Below are 17,111 nucleotides of genomic sequence, written 5' to 3' on the forward strand. Positions count from 1 at the left end.
GGAAGCCTCCAAAGTGTGGGTCCATGTTGTTTAGTGGAAGAGCTCAACTTCTTGAAGTAGACACTGCAGTGGTGGCTGATGGCATGTGAGCATCCTGGTTGATCCTCCTCTGGGACAGACAGATAGACCAGAAAGTCTCCTCCCAGCTCATTTTCTATGTCTTCCTGACTCTTTGTGAATGTTTGTGTAGTTATCACCCACTTTCTGAACTCCTTCTTCAGAAACAAACCCCACAATTCCCAAACTCTCATGTGGCACCAGGAGCTGGTGCTTTAAATTCTTCTCTCACAACCCAGCAAACAGTGTGAGACTCACAGGCTGCTCACAGCAGAAAAAGTAATGGCTATTGCTAACAGCAGACCTATCTTCCTGGTGTTTTTATATATCTGACTGGAGACCTAATAAGCGCTGAATTGGTGTGTGATTTAATGAGTCGAACTTCAAAGCTGCTGTTTCAACACCTAATTCACTCATCTGGACTAATAACTGAAATGGGTGGCATTTTTTTTATTTCCTTCTAGCAATTTATTATTTACTCAGTTGCTTTACAGCTCCTAATTTAATAAGTGCAATAACCCAGGGGTACTGCTTCAGGAAGGAGGAGAAACTGTGAAATCCTACAGTCTCTCATATGAACTGCTTTGGTGGACACCAGAGGTCCCATTATAACATTTTAAGCCCTTTATGCCATTGGCAAGTAAGAGATCTGGAGCACTGTGCCTCGTCAGACAGCCTCCATTTCCAAAACGTGCCAGCAGCTGCTGAAATGGAAGAATGGCAGTGCTGGGTCTGTTCCTGTGGACTAGTGTCACACAGGCTGGCGAGGTGTTAAGCGTGGCTGAGGACACGCAGAGGTGGGCTGCTCCCCTGTATCGAGCCAAAGGGCACCTGAGGATGGCAAAGCGCATCCCCTCCAGGCAGCGTGGCTCATTTTTGGGCTCTCCTCTCTCTCTGCCTCCCCTTCCAGGGATGTGCACGAGAGAGCAATGACCTTGTTCTAGCCCAGTTTCTTCCTGTGGGTTAAAATTAGGGACGCAAAACCCACTCTGCCTTCCAGCAAGGCTGAGGCATAAATCCCAGCAGGTCACTTTTAGAGGTCCAGAGGACTTTTTGTTGGGGAACAATCAAGGCTGGCAGTTTCCAGGATCCTTCTGGGGACATGCAGACAGCTCTGGGTGTGAGGGAGGGAGCCCAAAGCACATTACAGTTCTTAACCTCCATCTGCCCAGCAAGCAGGATAAAAAAGAGGTCTTTCTGCCATTGCATTGCACTGACAGCTTCTGCACTGCTGGATCATCAAGAACTGCCCATTTGCTTTTTTTGAGGGCTTCATCCCACCTGAAGCATCCTTTAGGTCATGCAGCTCACTGGGTCTCCTTGGATATTTCTCAGCTATATCAGTCGAGGGAAATCTGAGCTGAGCTGTCTCACTGAGACACTCTTCAGGCGTGATTTCTCTGAGCTGTTGCATTCAGATACGCTTGAAGCACAATCTGCCGTGTTTGTAATAACCGCCGTCCTTCCCCTTCCACATTTCTCATCCCTGGGTTTCAAAGCATTTTTGCAGACATTAAAGAGCTGCTCCCCAGAACCCCAGAGGCTGCGGCTAAACCGAGCTTGCTCTGAAATGTTCCCGCTGTTGCTGTGATACCGGTGAGAGCTCGCACCAGCCGCTAGCCTTTTTATTACAGCCTAAACTAGCTCAGAGGTTAGGTCATTTTACAGATAAAGAACTGAGCCAGAGATGTGACTGTGCTAGGATCTTACTGTTAGCCACTGGCAGAACAAGGGATGCTGCTTGGGATTCATCATCTCTTTAGGCAAGCCCACATCCTCCTTTTCTGCACTTACACCATTCTTCCCCCCACCCCCGACTTATTCATCCTTTGGGCACTGGCCGTGCTCTTTGCAAATGTGCAGTGTTGAAAGTATGGTATTTTGTAGCCTGTCCGTTAATCAGGTGGTTCTGCAGAAGGGGAAAATCCTAATAAACGTGCAGCAGGTTCCTCTGCTGCTAATTAACATTTGATCTATTTTCCTCTGGTTTTAAGTGAGAAAATAGCAGTGATCCTAGCTTGTGCTCTGAAGAGCCACATTCCTGGCCCATGAGCTATTCCCAGAAGACAGCTCTGAGAGCATCCAAGGCAAAAATGCAGCTCGGTTTTCCTGACTGCAGTGCATGATGAAAAGGGGCTGCGTTTCCCATTTTGGGCTGCTGATAATTGAAGCCAGCAAAAATTGCAGCCAGACCTTTATTTTAGAGGTGGGCAGGCAGAGACCTGCCTGGGCTCCAGGCCATGGGGCTGCACTAAGCTAGGTAGCAGTGCAAGCCATCGCTGGTCCTGGGGAGCATCAAGGGGCCCATGCTTGGGGCTCCAGAAGCAAACAGAAGCTTCAGTCACAGCCCCCTCTGCACAGAGGTGAAGGGGAAAGGCACTGATGACTCGCGTTGGCATGGAGGGGTGTGCAGGGCTGAGCTGCTGGCGTTACATCTGCTCTGGGAAAAAGCACAGTCTGGAGCCGACCAGGCTCAGCCCACGCTCGGGCACGTGGCACACACTGCAGGTCTGGTTATGGTCTCGCCACACCAGCCTCGAGCTGTGCTTGAGCCAGAGATGCCTGGAACTAACGCGTGCAGTCTGGAAGTCCTGCGCAGGGTGGCAGGGTGATGAACTGCAATGGTGTGGGGATGTGCGCCCCACTGGGGTCCACAGGCACCACGATGAGATCAGGGTTCATAAGCGGTGTTTTCATAAGTCCAGGACATCCCAAGAAAGAGCTCCCCAACCCCCGGCCTGCAGCTGGAACGGGCACAGAGCTGATTCTTTTTTTGACCCTCTGCTTTTCACCCGTGGGCGGCAAAACCATGGAGCAAAGCGTCAAATCCCACAGCCGAACACCTCCAGCTCTGTGTGTGCCTCCTGGGAGGGCTGGCAGCGAAGACACGCACCAGGGGCCAGGCTGGGGCTGAAGAGGAGGAGGACTGGCTAATGGATTCTCTTTTCTTGCTGGCACAGTTCCCCACCCTCTGCCACCTTGCAGTGGGGTACGGAGGAGTGTTAACTGCAGGGTACCTGAGTGTGTAACCATGTCAGGGTGTGCACCCAGCCAGAGCTGGGGTGTGCATTTGACTGCAGAGCCCCAGGCCGATGTGTGGCTGCAAGGAGCTATGTGTGACAGCTCTGTCTGCATAAACACGTAAATATGCATCTGGTTTAGCTCTGGGTCAGGGTGCACACAGGTTTGTCAGCTGCATCACTGCAAACCTTGCGGTGCCAGCACCCTGCCTTGCTGGAGGGACCAGCACCACCTGCCAGCTCGCCTGGCCCTTGATGGACGTTGTCACTGTGTGTCCACGCTGGAGACATCCACCTGCAATGGGCTGGGAGATGAGCAAGGGGGGCTGCAGGTTCAGCAGCCACCTGGCCAGTGGGACACACAGCTCTGCAATGACAAGACAGGGCAGTGCGAGAGGATCAAGCCACAGAAGCAGTGAGGGTACTATTTAAGCTGATGGCAACAAGAATACTGCAGATGATCGAGGTATTAGTGGCTATTTAACTAAGCCTGAGCAGCCTTTCTAGGGGAGATCACTTGTGTGCTGCTTGGGATTCCATCCATGGCTCTGTCTGGAGACCCATGGCTCACTCCTGGGACCTTTGCAATTTGGGCTACTGCTCCCACAGCTGGTCCCTTTGCTTTCATTTGGCTCTTGGCCGTGGTTGTGGCTGTCTCAGGCCTGCCAGACCATGGTAGCTGTGTTGGTGGTTTCAGTGACATGGCCACCGATGGAAGCCAGGCTGAATGTCCCAGCTGGTTCCCCACAAACCACCCATCAAGTGGCAGCCTGACCTTGCTGGCCAGGTTTGAGTCACTCCAGACACAGTGATGATGTGCCATGTCCCCTCTCTGCTGTGGCACTCAGGCAAAAGGAATCTGCACTTGGGTTTCTCAGGCTGGGACCCACTCAGATCTGGGTTCCTGTCACAAGCTTCCTTCATTCTCCTCCTTGCTTGACCAGTGATGGTCACAGCCCTCCCCAGTCACCCTCTGTGGCCCTTGGCCCCTCAGTCTCAAACCCTGTAAGGTACCTGGACCACCAGCATCCCTCCTCTCACCTTCAGCCAACCCTTGAGCAGCATCACCTTAGCAATAAATTCCATTTTCCCACCAACCCTGCACACAGAACAGCTAAAATCAAGCCAGTCATAGCCATCCCCAGTGCCACCAGTCTCCATCCACCTCTTGCAGCACTGGACGCATTTGCCCTTGTTTCTGCAGAGCAGTGGCAATGGCATTGGAGCTGTTGTCATCTCAAAGGCCAGTGTTTCCTGGGGCCGGTTGCTGCCGTCCTAGGCACAACGATTCCTCGACAGCTCGGCAGGGTTTACAGCCTGTGCGGAGGTGGCTGCGTGTACCCTCCGGCCCCGTCATCGCTGCCTGTCTAATGGCTGGATGGTCTTACAGTGGTGATAAGAGGCGATCGGATTGCTGACAGATGGTATTAAAATGAGCTTGCAGGAATGAAACATAAAAAGATTGGATTAGCACGGATGTGGGCGCTCATGCCAATTACTGCTGGAGCGCAGCCCCGCTCCTCGCAGCCCTGCATCGGGCAGGTATGTTCGGCAAAGATTTCTCTTTAAGAGAAATTAATGATTTTTCCCGAGCACGCTCGTCTCTTTAATTAAATTGCCTTGGGAAGCTGTCAGTCAAGCTGTGCAAGTTACAGTCCTGCTGCCAAGCATCCATTCGGTCAAATGAGCATTTTGTGGTCATGATGCTCGTGAAGGAGCTAGGATCACCAGTAGCCCACAGGGGTGGCACTGGGAGCAGGGCTGTCTGGACGTGTCCCCATGCCTCAGCAGTGGGGCTGGGAGTAGGGCCCTTGACGAAGAGCATCACCCTGGAGAAGACAAGACCCTCATGGGCTCAGCTGCTCCTGCAGGCATCCCTGAGCCAAACACATACAGAATAAAAGGGTTTGAGGCCAGATGGGAGAAAGGATTGGGTCTTGGGTTTCACTAGATGTTCCTCTAGCCCAAGCCACATCTTCACAGCATGCAGGAGGTTTCCCTGGTGGGGTCTGGTTCTCCCATCTGCCTTTGTTCACAGCCCTGACATGGTGCTATGGAGTTGGGAAGCCCCCAGACCCTCTCCTCACTGATAATTATATTCCTCCAAGTGAAACAGGACCCTTTCCAGCTCCCTTTAGGCCAGCAGCGACCCCCGGCTGTGCCCAGCCTGGCCTTCCTCTGGACAAGTGCCCCACACGAGTCACCTCAGCTGGGGGGATTAGGCTGGGAGCCAGTGGGCAAGGGGAGCAGGAGGAGGAAGGTGCCCCTTTCCACTGTCTCTGTCCTACAGCCACATCACAGGGCAGCTCCCTGGCATGAGCTATTGATCGAAGGGTCAAAGCAAGGTTTCTGTTGCCCTAACTCAAGGCTGTTTGATGTTGGTTATGCTACAGGGTAGACCGCCGCGATGCCATCCTTCCTGGCTGGCTGAAGGCCCCTGACGAGAGCAGGGGGGCAGGAGTTGTGGGTTCAGGGCTTCTCTCCCCAGCACACTTCCCCCCTTCATTTCAGCAAATCTTTGCCTCGGGACTCAGTTTCCCACCCACGAAACACAAATCGCAGCCCCCTTGGCTACAGAAGGGGAAGCAGATTGACACGGAGACAAACGTGCCGCGATGTCAGGTTGGAGGCAGAAACAAGGCTTTGGCACCGAGCACGGACGCTCTGGACCACGCTCGTGGGCCATGCGGTGCACCGGCTCCCGGCGTTGCATCAGCCGCGCCAGGCCGGCGAGCTCTGCGGCAAGCCTGCAGCCAGCTCGCATTTGGCAGAGGGCTCTGCATGATTTGGAAAGTGAATTATGCATGTCCACGGAGTGCCATCTAGTGGGATTTTATTTTATCAACCGTATTTCCTTAAAAAAAGCTGCGTTTCCTTAAAAAAATACAGCGTTGTGCATAGGTTTGATGCATGCCGGAGAGGAGAAAACAAACTAATTAATGCAAATTTTCCCTATCGCGCACTCTCCCAGCAGCTCCTTTCCAATTGTGTTTTTCCATCTCCCTTCCTTGCATAATGTCTGCATTTTTCTGGCACATTATCAATCTTGATTTAGAGTGGAAGCTCCGCAAGGAAAATATTGCATGTTTTCACTTGTATTTAAAGGGCCCTGTAAGTCAGTGCTACTACAGGGTGGATAAGTATTGTAAGACCTAGATCCTCTTGTGAGACACCCTACAGAAATGACTACATCTTCTCTAAACCTGTTAGCGCATATATCCGTGCATCTCTGTGTGTCTGACTACATGTGACAGAAGGAGAGAGAGCGTGCGCACACGTGTGTGTTTGCACTTGTTTAAGTGCATATTTGCATTTCTTTGAAAACACAAAGTGTGTCACTGCAAGCACAGGTATGTGTGGGGGCCTGCCCAAGGCACATATGTGTGTTCCTCCATGCTGGTGGCACTCCACATGAAATGCAGGGGAGAATTTGGCTCTTTGCAGCATGTCTGTGCTCTGTTCTGCCTGTCTCTCCTTCAAGACCAAGAGCCTTGCACCAGAGCAAGCCTGATCCTTGTGCTTATGGTTATTCCACCCTGGAGTGATTAGAGGGGTCACAGTGAAAATCTCTCAAGTGCTTTTATAGTCTAATTATGTCCTTGGAGGTCCCCGTAAGTAATGGGAGATGCTGGGTTGCATTGAGAGAACCCGTTTGGAAATCACAAGTCTGAAAGGGGGAGACCAACAACAGAGACAAGGGGAGACCAGCGATAAGGGAATTGGAGCTGGAAAGGGCCAGTGCTGTGCTAAGGGACAGGTTTAAAGCTGCAAGAGACTTAGCCCTTTGGAGGCCATGTAAGCTATGATCAGGATTTCACTGGACTTCTCTGTCTCTCCCTTTACTATATGCATGCTCCCAGCCCTTCTCACCTGGCAGCTGGTCTGACACCAATGCCTCAATCTGCCAGCTGTGGAGTCTGCTGTTCTCTGCTGGCTGGTATAGAGAAGCAGGAGGATGTTCCTTCAAAGAAATTCTGGAGAAGTGATGCAGGGGATACACCTTCCAGGGATCGACCCCCAGACCAGTGATCAGTGAGACTCTCTGCATCTTAGTGACCATCTAATCAGGTCACCTGTACTAGGAACATAATGCAATATTTTCTTGAAACAAAATGTCATAGACCAGTGGGGAGAGGCTTCATTTCCTGAAAAATCCTTAGGTTTGAAAAACATTTATTTTTGTGGTAGAATAAGGGGGGGGGGGGGGGGGGGGGGGTTGCCATTTTTGCTACAATATGCTTATGCATTAAATAGAAAGTAGGACATTGTGGTCTAAGCACTGTATGTACATATTTTTAAATACGTGTATACTCACACATATATGGCATATATACATATATTTATACCACATATATATCCCACAGACACACACATACATATACATATATATAAGGTATTGTTTCTGATATTTTAAAAATATATAGCAGAATAACTGCTAGACAATTATTCTGCCTACTCCAGAAGTGTGGTGGATGGCTGATATATTCTGGCTGTTGAGAGAGGTAAGAGCTGGCAAAAATGGTGCTTCCTCTTCCACTCTCTCTTTGTGCTTACAATCTGATTGACTGAAGTTTTAAAAATCAGAAAAGAATAATCAGTTTATCAAAATCTATTGTGAAAAATTGTCCATAAATTTATATTTTCTTTTAAAATAAAATTATAAAGGTGGGGCTGCCAGAGTGGTGATATGTCTCCCACCATTTGTGGGTCCAGTGAGTCTCTTCTGTCAGTGTCAGTCCTAGATAGCATTAATCATGTTTTACTCATTCCTTATTCAAATCACCACCCACAAATGACTTGTCTGAGGAAGAGCTGAGTAAAGCCTTGAGAAGCTGATAATATAAAATGGTAGATACTTAGCTATCTCCCTAGCTTTGTTTGCACACTCGTCATCAGGATATCCGAAAAAGACTACATCTGCATCATTGCTACACCCAGGAATGCCTGCCTGCAGCATCAGACCCAAGGTATGGCTGTGTGGCAACACAGGGGTTGTCCATGACATAGCTTGGTGATGCTTTGGAAGGTCAATCCAGGTCAACATGAGTTGTCTCCTCTGTGGCAGTTACCTGCTCTGCCTCCTACCTAGGATGGCCCCATGCAAGGGGAGAGAGAGAGAAAGCCTTCATTGAATCTCAAACCCAGTTGGAGGTTTGGATTCCCAAGTGGGGTCACTGGGCTTGGAAACATTTAGCTTGGCTCTGGCTTTTGTCTCCATACTTTTGGCTCCTAGTGATCTCTTCTATGTTTGCTGTAATTCATCCTCAGATAGTCCTGGTGCCTGGACGAGCCTCACTGTGAAAAGGCTCTGTGTTTATTCACTGGATCAGCCTGTTGCTCCACTCAGGCAACTCCTGCTCATGTTTCTCTTGTAGGGGAAGAAAGGAGCAGTTATTTAATTTATTCCAAGTGAGTTCCCCTTCTGAATGAGGCTTATGATAACGACACCATGGACCAGTGCAGATAGGGAAGCATAGCCATGTACTGCAGGTGTGAGTCACCACCAACCTGTCACAGACACTGCTTTGAGACAGGCCAGCAGTGTCTTAAAAAGTCATCACCTGAAATTATCCTGCCTGTTCTTAAAATTACACCCAGGAGCAATTGGTCAGTGGGATGCCGTAATCAAAGCGAAAATATCCTGGCTCCTGAGGTTTCTTTTGGGATTAAGGACTTCATGGCATACTCCATCCATGGTGGGCCCACAGCCATCGTCATGGTCCACTGTTGTCTCTCCAGGAGAGCTGGGCTTGCAGGTGGGGTTTGCATTTGAGGCTGGCTCAGGCTGTTGGGCACATGCCATAACCTGACACACTGTTTATCTAAAACATACTCCAACTTGGACCAGTCTGCTCTCAAGAGACCTTGGCCACAGCCAACATGGAAGCAGTGAAGGGGCCCCTTTGGGAATTTGGCCCAAACTGAGTCAAAGCTGTTGGTGACGATCCAAGAATTTTAATTGATTCTGCCAACACACACACCCCCTCAGCACTCGAAGGGGCTCGATGTTGGCCCACGTGCACAAAATCTTGCCCCAGGGAACTGCTAATGTTGTGAATTGTTGGCATGCTCAGCACCCGGCACCAGGGCTTAGATGGGAACGTGGCGGAGGGGCCCTGCTTGGTACCAGCTGCCAGCATCTGCTCCCATGGGGAGACAGCGTACGTGGTAGAGCACCCAGATGGGATCTGCAGAGAATGATCACAGCAGGGACACCGTTGGCTTTGCCTATGTGCGAGTGGTGGCATACAACCTTCCTTCACCCTTGCGACAACTGGTTGGGGAAAGCTGCTCCCAGACCTACAGAGAACGAAATCACCGGAGGTGGCTAATTAACATCCATGGCCCTTTTACACCATCATCCTCAGGACCTTGTGAGTGCAAATGAGCTTTGCAAACCATGTGTGCAACAGGGACCTGGTACTCCAAACTCAGCACAAGAAGGCTTTGCAGCCATTTCGCATTGGCACAGACGACTCAGAGAAGGATCAGCCCTCAGGCTGCCTGGTAGTCTCTCCTAATTGAGGCAGGGATAAGGGAGTGGGGCACTGGGCCCAGATTCGCTATCTCTAATTAACTTCCTTGACTCATCCCTGCTCGCTGGTGTGAAGCTCCAGCTGCTGCTGCACTTGCTGCCCCTCAAAAAGTGCAGGAAGAAAGCACCTTCATCTGAGAGCTGCTTGGTTGAGGGGATGAAGCAGCTCAGAGGGAAAATAGATATTGCTAATCTGTACAGAGTGGGCATGTTTGTACTGGGTTAGTATAAGCAAGCTCTGGGCACAGGTTATTTTTCTCCAGCCTCCCCTGAGAGACCTGGGATCTGGTGAGCTCAATGGTGCTATTCGAACAGCCTTTGTCATGTTGATTCTGGAGCCAGTCCAGAATGCACAGAAATTAAAAAGAACAGGAAAATTAACCAAACTTCTGAAAAACCTCTAATTGATTGGCTTTTTCTTGACGGGGGGCACGGGAAGAAGTTTCACTACTTTCCTCTAGTGTAATTTTGCTAGTCTCCCACTGCTTCTCTTCTTGCACATGAAGTGCTGCTGGGCCAGACAGATGGGGAAACAGCTCAGAAACTCCCTGACTTTCCATGGAGGATTGCCTGGAGCTCTGCTCCTTGTCCTGAGGCTGTGATACCCTGGAGTGCCAATGCTTCAGGTAGCTCCTAACTGGAGACTGGAGCCTGTAGCTCAGGCACGTTGAAGCCGTGCAGCACTGCAGCCTCTTAGCCTGCCTTACATCACCACGATAGAGCAAGCAAACAAAATGCATGTAATCAAGAGAGGTGAACGTGACAAGAGCGATAACTCACATGCCACTCTGCTTGCTCACCCAGAGTAAGTTAGGCAGAAGCTATATATAGAAGTGAGATTGCTAATAACTGGCACGGGGAAGCCTTCAGCGTCTCCATTCAATTCATTTACACCTCCCACAAAGAAGACAAAGAAAGCCTCTTTGAAGGACTGCCAACCTGTTGCCATCTGAGTCAGTCACTCTCAGCCACAGCCTCTAGTGCAGCCTCCACTACCCGATGTCAGGCACGTTGAGGGCCGGATTCACAGCTCCGTTACCTCCAGGCGAACTGCTGAACCAAGGTCATGCTAGTGCTGCTAAAATCAGCATCTGGCCTCTCCATCCCTCCACCCATTATCAAGACCCCCAAATCTAGCTCAGCCAGAAGCTGGCATCGGAGAAGATCATTCACCTTTGATTTTGGAGCTCCCTTTGCTGGTCAGACTTCACAGGCTCTTTGGTAAAGGTGACCAGCAGTGAACTAACCCAGCGACAAGCTGCGCATTAACTAAATGCTGAAAAGTTTCTCCGATGTCAAAAAGGGGGATGTTTTAAGCATCTGGACATTTTCTGCATGGCAATATTTTAATTGCTGTATTAATAATAAAAATTGTATGTTATAACAGCTTTCTGCAGTTGATATTGGTAGTAAAAGAAAGTTTGAGACACAAGAATGAATAGCCTCACCTGAGTTTTACCCATATGCTGTCCCCCATGGGATCTCTGGAATTGTCAGTGCAAGGCTCAGGCTCGGTATTATGTCAGGTATGACAAAGGTTTGGCATTTTTCTGCCAATGTGTTTTTCCAGGCTCTTTATCATGGCTTTGACTGGGGCAGAAAAGCTCAGCTGAAGATGTATGACCAGCCTGTGACAGCCACAATGTGTGCTGCAATGGTGACAGGAAAACCAAGCTGAGATGCCCTGATGACAGAGCATCAGTCAGATGTGAATAATTTTTGATTCTTAAGAACAAGGCTGCGATTAAACCTGGTGACATAAAACCAGCAGGTCCATCCTGACTGCTGCAGCCACTGCCTTGCAAAGAAATAAGGAGGCAAATGTGAGATTATCTCCTGGTCCTGTGCCTAATAGGGAGGCAAGTAACATCGGAGCTGTGATCAGTGCTGGCCTCACGCGTCCTGGTGATGTTGGACAAGTCACATAGCACCTGAACTGTGAAGTTACTTGGGGCTGTATGCAGTTTGCCTAATTTAGGTGTCTAATTCAAGTGCTACCCTCTGGAAATGTCACATGCCTTGCCTCAGGGATGGTCAGGAGAGATAGATGGCCTAAAGTAACCATGTCAGTCAGAGGAGAGGCCATTGTCTTGGAGAATCTGCAGAAAATGAGCCAAGCAGCCTAATTTTGCTTTCCTCTCTCTGTGAACAGCACATTGCCTAAGTGATTCCAGATGTGTCCACCTCCCCACTGAGAATATAAGGATGCTACTGGAAATGGCAGTTGTCTTCATCAGCTGGGAGCCAGCCTTGCTCCTGTTTGAGGATGATGGGCAGCAGGGTGGGTGCTGGCCACCTCGTACATGGTCATCTCTCCAGTCACACACTCAGGGGGGAACAGACCTGCTGCTGCAGCCCTTCTGCCTGCTTTTTTTCATCCTTTGAATGAAATAAAAATAAACAAAATAAATAAATTTGATGCATCTGGGATTGGATACAGCTCTGACTCCATGCGGAGGATTGCTGTAACCACAGGGCAGCCAGAGCCCTCTCCTCCTGCCCCAACACCTTCCATTGAGTTCCCAGCAGCTCAGCAACACCAGGGTGAGTGCAAGTGGGGAAAGCCCCCTCCACTGGGAAAGCATGGCCTGCTGAGGAAGAGAAGGCACCTTCCTGGGGAAGTGCTCTTTATACAGAGCTGTTACCCCAAACACTCTCCGACTGGATCCTCAGAGGAAGATGTCACCTAACTGTCCCCGCTGGATTGTCGGTGGAGAGGCAGACATCTCCCATAAGGAACCCATCACTACTGGGATGTGGGGAAGCTGTAGAACATGGGGGTGTTCTGGTTTCTATCCCGAACTGCCTGTTGGCTTCAGTGGGGAAGTATGTGCTTCACTAGGAGTTTGGTGCCGATTTGTGTGGATCTGGACTGTTACTTGTCACGCCTTTGCTCCTCAACTATGAAATGAGGGTATTGGGCCTGCCCTCCTTCACAAGTATGTCAAGGTAGATCCACCACTGCCCCTCAGACACACAGATACTGCAGAAAGGTTGCAGGAGCAAACTAGGCAAGTCAGCTATGATCCCCCCTATGTTAGATCTTGTTAGCATCTGTGGTGTGGCTTTCAATACGTGCATCAATACCACAGGTGAGGGAGAGCTGTGCTTGCTAGGCTGGGCATATGGCAGATGCCATTAAGATCTCCTCGAGCCTGTGATGGTTAATCTACTCCAAGCAAAGGTTGTTTTTCAACTCCTACATGGAAAGACAAGGCAAGACGATGGAGTCTAACTGCAAGACAAGTCATGGTTTAACCTCCTGAAAGGCAGCTGCTCAGGCTAGCTGGAGTTGAGGATGTGGGTGCAGTGTGCTGTGTGTGTAGGAGGTTGAAGACTCTTCTGCCCTACTGTTTTCCCCAGTGGTTCATGGCTCCATATCACCCCAAACGAGCCACTCTGGCTTCATTTGTGGATGCCAAGTGATGGCAAGCCAACCCTTCCCTGCAACACTGTTCCAGGGATGAACTGTGCTCCTTCTAAAAGCCCTGTACCTTGTTTGCAGACACGGCCATAACTTCTCTAAGGTGCTGATTTAGGGAATGGTTACAGTGCCAGCCCATGTACAGGTGAGAGGAGACGCCGACGGTTATCGATTGAGGCGATGAGGGCAATGCTGGAGAGAAGGAAGTGTTGACAGAGACAAAACTGAAATCTGTCTAGAGCCTAACAAAGGTGTGAGGCTGGAGCCACTCCAAGGAGCCATGGGAGAGGCCACTGGGTTGAACGTTGTTTTCTCTGACCCTTTGCCAATACATTTCCCAGATCGTGACAGATGATTTGGGTTTTTAGTTGCAGCATGCACTTTTTCCCTCCTGCCTGGTCCCTCACACTTCCATACCTGACTGACCAGATTGAGGAGACCAGTGTGCCGATCAGTATCTTGGCAAGGCGGCTCACTTGAAGAACGAAGTGTGACCACATTCCAGGGAACAACGACTGTCCCAACAGCAGGCTGCAAATAGGAGCAAAGAAAACGTTGGACATGCATTTATGAGACTTCCTGTGGGCTTCTGCCTCCTTTGGGCATCCCCTGGGGACTGATATTTATCTTCCTGAGATTCCTTCAGCTATAGCTGCTGTTCTGAGCTTCTCATGACCCCAGGTGTTAATGGGGCTTTGACTCAAGTGGGTCTGATTTATCAGCCTCCAAAGAATTCCCCCCTACTCTAACTTAATGAGCTGAAGAGTAGCGGTGTCTCAAGACAGCATGGCTGATTAATACCCCATGGTTTGCATTCCAGTGGCCAGGGAACTCCCCACATGGTACCCATGTGAGACAGGAATACCTGCAGGAAAATGGCTTTCACCTTGAGGTGATTGTTGGAAGGAGGAAACCTGACATGTCTAGAAAGCCTGCTTGTGCCATGGCAAGAGCACAAGCCCAGAAATGCTCTCCTTCCCAGCCTCAGGTGTAGGATTCACCCACCTGAGCACGTATTTTTGAAAATCAGAGGTCTATGTCCAAACTAGTCAGCCTTTTCTTCAGTGGTGTGCAGGAGACAGCTTCAGAGGGTGGAGGCAAGTCAGAGGAAAGCCTTTCAGAGGGACATAGACTCCTACACAGAGACTCACCAGATGTAGTAGTCTGATCTCATGCTAAAGGGGATAATGCCCAACCTAACTGACCTTCACATTTTGATGCATTAATAATGGTGGCTGCTGCTGGACTGAGAGCATGGGAAAGCACAGGAATTCAGGGCCTGGAAACCAGCTTACCAAGGTAGAACAGGCACAGCATAGGCAAACAGCAAAGGTGTTTTCTGCACATGGCGTTATCCATATTCATAGGGAAAAGGTGCTGAATGAGAATAAGAATCAGGCTGAGATTTGCCACTCTCAGGCAAAGGCTGTGAAAGTCTAAAGCTAGACAGTGATGATTAAAGTGGTCCCCTCCAACATCAATAAATGGGAATGGAGATCACCGTTGTCCCCCCCCACCCTTAAACTTTTGCTGTGCATGATCAGAAAAAGTTTATTGCTGGTTGTATTGCTTTTGTGCTCCAGATCCTCACCTCCCAGGACCCTGAGTAAGACTCTTGCACACATTTTCACATAAATGAGCCATCTACTAAGCTGAAGCCACTACCAGAGGTAGAAATGTTCACTGGCACCCATATATGAGAAAATGCACTGGGAGGAGGGTGGTTTTGCCTATTCCAGGCTGTGCAAATGGAAGTGGGTTCACAGATGGCTTCCAGGGGCAAGTGAGCATCCTAATGTTCCTGTTGACACTGAGACTGGTCACAACAATTAATTATCAAAGGTCAGTGTAGACAACAGATACAAACCCCATGAGGACATAAAGGCAAATCAATGCCCATCCCTGTTCTGGTTACATTTCCATTTGACTTCCTCACTACTCTCCCTTGTGCTCTGTGGGAAAGGGCAGTGCTACCATCCCCTCTTTGAAGCTGGGGAGCTGAGCCACTCTTCAGTGGTGCTGTGGCAGACCAGAGAGGTGAATCTCAGTGCTCTGATTTCCTGGGCAATCTTTACTGATGTCAGTAGAGATAACTGTGAATAAAACCCAGATATGTACATTCCCAGACCTGGAAGCTCATTTTACAGGGACTGCAGAGAACAGACTGTGGGGCAACAGGCATAAGTGATTAATACCCTTTTAGGAAACAAGCCTGATCTGTTACTCATTCTTTGTGAGAACAGCAAACAAAACCTTTAAGTCAGGGTGATAACAATAGTGTCCTGCCTTCCAGCCTCCCGGGCACTCATTGCTGTAGGGACATGACTCTTCATGTCCTTGTGTGCTGCCCATTGCACGGCAGCGGAGGCAAATCCTTCATGCAGTCACAGGCCCGTGTCTTTCTCAATCCACTGAGATTGTCCTGGCCTTTGAGTAGGTATTGTTCCTGACAGTGCATTCATTTCTGTTTGAAGTATTTAGGCTAAAATAATTTCCACAGACGTCTTGATCTTTGACAGTCTCCACAGCCTGGGATGGGAGGCCCCGTGTGAAGGCTACACGGTGGCCTGACTGAAGCAAGCAGTCTTAAGGACCTGGCTGGGGAGGTCACAGCCCAGCCCAGCCTATTTTCCTGTGTTCAGCAGACTTCTCAGGAGTGATACACACAATTTCACATCCTCGCTCAGCAGCTAGATGGAAGCTCTGCTCATGTATCATTCATTCATCTGGTCATCAAAAGCAACATTATGTCAGATGACGCAGATATAACTAGTTGAACCAAAGTCAGCTGCAAGTTCATTTCCATGCCTTGTTTGACAGCTCCGTGCTATAACCCGGCATCCCACAGCACACAGTGGTGCCAGAACGTCTTCCTTCTACCTCCCTGTCATCCCACAGGGGTATTCCAGGCTCTGGCATAGGCAGGTCAATGATAGTATTTAGGCTCTGTGACCGCTGAGTGTTGTAACCTCAAACATTTAGGTGCTTGGCTCCCACCATGGAGCTGAGGGGATGAAGACTGCTTAGAGACAGCCATTGGGGAAATGAAAAGTGTGTCTCAACTCTTGCTGCTCACTGACCATAGGGGTGCAGGAAGCCTACAGGGAAATTCCTCTTCCCAAAGGCACAGCTCTGCCCTGAAATTAGGCAGACACCATTTATTTCAAATATAGAACAAGGGCTGCTTTTGGACATGACTTTGTGAAGACCTGCTTTCCAGCTTTAGGAAGAAACTCAGAGCTTTAAAGACTCGCTTAAGCACTTGGTGACCAGAAGGGGAATTCACATTTCTTCCATCCCTAACAGCAGACTACAACCTGGTTTAAAACTAGGGTGGGAAAAGGGTACAGCATTCCCTGCTCCTCCTGCACACCCCGCCTACCTACAGACTTTGCACCTCAACAGCCTGTTTGCAAAAGCCCACCTTCAGAGCCAGCCTTCCTCCTCCGAACATGACAGAGGTGCTGAGGATCCCAGCCGAGCCCTTTGCAGGCTTTGCCTCATCGCCAGGCCCCCGTGAGCAGCGTTCAGTCAGCGTGCTGGGGAATCCATGCTGCCACAGGTGAGTGCAACACTGTGGGTAATCAATTATCTCAGTTGCACATTGTTTTCATTCCTTGCCTATGCTTATTTCCCAGAGAGCTGATTATGTCACTCATTAACCTTCCAGACCTCTTTATTTTCTTTATGCAAAGAGCCGGCTTTTGTCAGGCCAGCACGTTCATATTTCGGCTGAGCTTCAAGAACAAAGAGTCCCCACTAATTCCTTTCTGCTTAGTCATACCCGAGTCACGTAGAAAGCTATTACCAAAATTGGTACAGAAAGGTTGCCAACCGCAAAGCTCCAGCCCAGCTGCGTGTGGTGAGATTTGCATATCAGCGAGCTGGGGAGAAGGCTCAGTGCAGGCAGCACTTACCGCAAAAGATGTTTTTGTTCATTTCTGTGAGTGAATGTTTGTAAAGTCAGAGCCTTTCCCAAAACAGTGGAGATAGATAATCCTCCCATCTGGCCTGTCCTCCCAGAAGCTTTTATCCTCTCTCAGCACTTATGTCAAGGCCAAACTAAGCTGGCATC

Source organism: Aquila chrysaetos, chromosome 16, assembly GCF_900496995.4.
Source record: "Aquila chrysaetos chrysaetos chromosome 16, bAquChr1.4, whole genome shotgun sequence".
Taxonomy (NCBI): Eukaryota; Metazoa; Chordata; class Aves; order Accipitriformes; family Accipitridae; genus Aquila; species Aquila chrysaetos.